Raw genomic sequence first — 4,912 nt, forward strand, 5'->3', positions numbered from 1 at the left:
TCATAGGTTCGGGTGTGAACAGACAATGAGGAGAGCTTCTCGAAATACTTCTCTACAGAGCCCTCACTCAATCGCCTAGAACCCAGGGCACATGTTCCCACAGCCACAGCGCAGGCCCCACGCCAGAAACCACACAACCCACTGATGATTCAGCCGTCAACACAGCCAGTTTCCCATTGTTTCCTAGGAAATGGCAGACCCAGGTCCCAGCCATCTGCCTCCAAGACCTAGAAACGATGTCTGGCCCCCTCCCCTACCAGGCCCCCCTGGTCCACCCTGCCCCTGCCCTGTGGCCTAAGTGAGTTTGCCTTCTGCTCTGGCCCAAGGCAGGGACTGGGCCACCTGTGCTGAGGCCAGAAGGGCAGGATCTGGGAGTCAGAAGGATTTCCCAGCAGTAGCTGCTCATCCCACCCTGCCCCTGCCCTGCATCTGTGGCCTAAGTGAGTCTGCCTTCTGCTCTGGCCCAAGAAAGAGACTGGGCCACCTGTGCTCAGGCCAGAAGGGAAAGAGCTGGGAGTCAGAAGGATTTCCCAGCAGTAGCTGCTCATTGGGGGTGGGGAGGGAGGGGGCAGCCTGGCCTGGCCTCAGACCCAGCGGCTGTGGGGACGGCTATGGGAGGATCCCTGACGTCCCCCCGGGACGCCTCTGCATCCTCCTGGCCCTAGGGCTGCAATGGGCTACAAGCCAGGATCTTGACTCTGGGATGGACTGGAGGGAAGTCCCAGCACTCCTGACTCCCCCTCCCTGGGAAGTTCAAGGGCTCCCTTAGGGGAACTCCAGGAGCAGAAAGTCAGGATGCAAAGCACTGGTGTGGCTCCCAGTAGTCCTGAGTAACAACCCTGCCAGGACATGATTCCCTAAGAGACCCTGCATACCGGGACTTGGGCCACCAACAAACCAGGCAGGGGCACCAAGAAATGAGAGCTTTTTGTAAAATTTGCTATTAAAAACAGTCTCAAAATAAGCATTCAAGTAACTACTGTGGATAAAAGCTCTTATGGAAGACTGGACTTCCCTAACGTCCTTCTGGCTCGGTCTGGTTTCATTCGGAATCGAACACGGGGAGGGAGAAAGAACAGGTCACCTGATGTATGCAGAGGTCCGGGTTAAAGGCCCAGGTTTCTACTGGCTCAGGGAGCAGCGCGGTTTTCCCGGAGGGTCTCCTCGTGAAAGGGCTGGGGGCTCAGAGGCCCAAGAAGGAGTTTAATGCAGCCAGTCGGGTGTCAAGAGGCCCCTAAGGGTTCCGGGTAAGAAGGACTGGGGGGCTGAGGGCCTGGATCCCAGGTCTTCCTGCAGCCACACCGGCTCCTCCTGGGGTGGGGGCCATGGTCCAGCCCCACCCCACGGGTCAGACGCGGAGGCGGGGCGCCTGCATGCTTGTGGGGGACTCACCGCCAGCAAAAACCGCATCCCTGCCTTTAATTATGCGTTTGAGTTAAGCTCTTTGGCCACAAACGGAAAGCCTTTGAGCCCAGATCCAGGCTCAGATGGGGCGGTGGGTGGACTCAGGGGGAGGCGTGGAGGACGGGGTCCCGCTTGTGAGGGGGTGAAAGGCGACCTCCGATATTATTCGCGCTGGACCGAGACCTCGCCTTGCATGGAGATCTCATTCGTTTTGCACGGAGACCTCACCCGCACTACACTGCACTTCACCAAAGGCTCGCCTTGTCCTAGAGCTCAGACCCCAGAACACAGGAAGGGGCCCCGTGTTCAGGGTGGGAAACTGAGACCTCCCAGAAGAGACCGGGCTCTGGCGTCAGCCTTGGGGGTTAAACGCCTGGCCCTGCCGCCCCTTTAGAGCAGGAGGTTGGGCACCGCGCGCCCTGAGAGCCTCCCGCTATCTGCCTCTTTCGCCCTCTGTCGGTGCGGAGGAGTCACGGCAGAAAATGACCAGAAGTGGCTTGAGGCTGTCCTGACCATAAGGCTTCGTCCTGCAGGGTCCACTCTGCCCATTCTCAAGCCGACATCCAGGGCCGGATGTCCAGAGGGACAACACATCAGTTCGGAGGTCGCCAGTCCTGGTGATGTCAGGGACCAGCCCTGGAGGATGCCTCTGACCTTCATCCTTTGCTGTATCCTCAGCAAAGGTAGACAGGGGTCAGCATGCAGGAAAGAGGGAAGAAAGGAGAGGAAGTTCACTGCCCTAAGGACAGAGGCTGACGTCCACAGCACACTGTTCGTTCAGTGTCCCTTCTTTAGTAGACGGCCTCTGGCGAGCGCTGACATGAGATGCAAGATTCACACATGGTTCCCACTCCCGAGGTCCCACACGTGCCTCAGTCTCCAGTCTTCCCATCCTGGGCAGAACCCTCCCACGCTCCGAGCCTCGTGCCCACCTGTCAGCCTTCCAGGTCACTTGCTCAGGGGGCTGGTGAGGGGAGGGTCCTCTGGGCCCTCAGGGAACAGAGTCCTGGTGGAGTCTTTGGTCTTACGTAATACATCCGATCTCTCACTCCTGCGCCATAAGCCTGCTAAGCTCTTACTCCATGCTCTAGCAAGGCAGCAGCATCTGCACCTCGTTTCCATTGCGCCCACACTTTGCAGAGCTATCTCAGCAATGTACTGGGATAATTTCCAAGTGTCCTGGCCAGGAAAACAAGTCTTGAGATAAGGAGATTTCTCCCAAATCAGTAAACTCAATGCGGTATCTTCGAGGTCCATCTGCACACATTTCCCCTGTGTTTGGTGATACACAGTATCCAGGACCGTGATTGTGTCAGTGAAAATGCCATTTATTCCCAGAGCAGGAACTTTACTCTCCCACCTGGGCTTTGCTGAGACCTGGCCCTAGTCGTTGTTCTAGAGGAAATAAGGAGAGATGAGGACAGGTCTTGGGAACAAGCATCCTATTGTAAGACGTCCATCTCAGGGGAGGTGTTCGCACAGTGTCTGGGCACCAGCACCTCTGGGAAGAGGAAAGGGGCTGCTCCGTGCCCAGAGGGGTCTGGGTAATCAAGGGGTTCAAACTCAGACTCATGCACCCAAATGTCCCCATCCCAGGGCACAGGGCTCCACCTATCAGGGCATTGACTTTGGCATAGGAAACCTTTTCAGGGTGTTCCCGTTACAACTCTGGGGTCTATACAAGATGCCCAATTCAATTTGAATTTCAGATAAATAAATCATATTTTTGATGAATAAGTAAACCCCATGAAATATTTAGAATGCACTTATACTAAAAAACAAAACAAAACAAACTCTGTTCATTGTTTCTATAAAATTCAAGATTAACTGGACAGCCTGTTTTTTCTTATTATCTGGAAAACCCACACTGGCACCCTTACCATTAAACTCTGGGACTGGGCCTCAGCACCACCTGCCCTGAGGGGGCAGGGGAGGATTTCTGTAAACACAGCCAGGATAACACACCCAGCCCTGCGTCTAATGCTTGCAGTTGCTTGGCGAGCCCACATGCTTAACCACACACACACGAACTGCAGAAGGAAACACAGACAGTGTTCATCATGACTGCCTCTGAGGAATAGGAATAAGCAAACCTGACTTTTCATTTAGACTGTTTATATTCTTTACCATCTATCTTCATCATATATTACCACGTATCCATTTTATAGATCTTGAAAACATGCTAATTTAAATAAATAAATACTAAAGTATAAAGAAAACATTTTTAAAATCTACCATTAAGGTCCTAACAGGTTTGGCTCAGTGGTTACAGCGTTGGCCCTTGGACTGAAGGGTCACGGGTTTGATTCCTGTCAAGGGCACATGCCTCCTTTGCAGACTCCAACCCTCCAACCCCTGCCTTTTCGGGGTGCCTGTGGGAGGCAACCAGTGTGTCTCTCGCATATCAATGTTTCTCTCTGTGTGTGTCTCTCACCCTCCCTTCCACTCTCTCTCTAAAAAAACAAACAACAAAAATAAAACATATCCTCAGGAGAGGAACAACAACAACAAAAATCTACCATTAAGGAACTTACAGCTCCAATGCCAACTTTGGGAAGATGCTATTAATTTTGCAAGCAATTGTGACGTGTATGGTAAGGAAATGAAAGACCTAAGAACCACTCACAGGGGTTGTGGAAACGGGTGTAAGTTGCTCCCACCTCCAGGGTCTGCACAGATGGGTTGATGGTGTTTGGTTCGAGCCTCCATCCTAATGTGGTGCTGGGGCCTGAAATACCCAAGTTCACCTCCAGTGCCCCCGCCCGCACAACCGTCCTAGAAGGTTTAGTTTCCTCTCATAACAACTGTTCACCTAACAGCACTGGATTTCTTTGTATTCCTGTCCGCATGGTGCAGACATGGAAACTGAGCTTCAAAAGTAGTTCCAGGGGGAAGCATGTGCTTTTTGTTTAATTTTTAATTTTATTTTAATGGTAAGTGAGAGGAAGGAAGACAGAGTGCTCTTCTGCGCCCAAGCCCGGAGGAGAGAGGGAAGATGGGATTTGGAAGGAGGTGCAAGCCCTGTGAGCTGCACAGGGTGGCTGCACCTGAGAAGGGCTGGGTGTGAAGCGCCCAGGAGCAAAGGAGGCCCAGCCCAGCCCAGGCGCGCGTCCCCGAGTGCGCCCCGCCCCGTCTGCGCGCGGAGCCTGACTCCGCCCAGAGCGGGACTCTGACTTGCAGGACCTTTCTTGGTGGGCAAGACTGGGTGCCCTCTCCGCGGAAGGGCTCCTGGCGCTGTGGGCTCCCGGTCCGGGGGCGTCCTGATGCCAGGCAGGATGGAAGGCGGTGAGGGGCACGGGATCTGCGCGCGGAAACCCTGGGCGCAAAGTCCCACTTCCCAGCTAGTGTTCCCACTTAGTTCTTGTCTTGGTCTAAGGCTCTTTCCAAGCCTCCGTTTCCCCATCTGTAGAGCCGGAGTAAATAGCGTCCTCCCAGCAGAGTTGGGATGGGAATTAAACGAGGTGCCGCGCGCTCCGCGGAGCGTTCGGGCAAGCGGGCGCCCTCGCAC

Source organism: Myotis brandtii, unplaced genomic scaffold, assembly GCF_000412655.1.
Source record: "Myotis brandtii unplaced genomic scaffold, ASM41265v1 scaffold180, whole genome shotgun sequence".
Classification (NCBI taxonomy): Eukaryota; Metazoa; Chordata; class Mammalia; order Chiroptera; family Vespertilionidae; genus Myotis; species Myotis brandtii.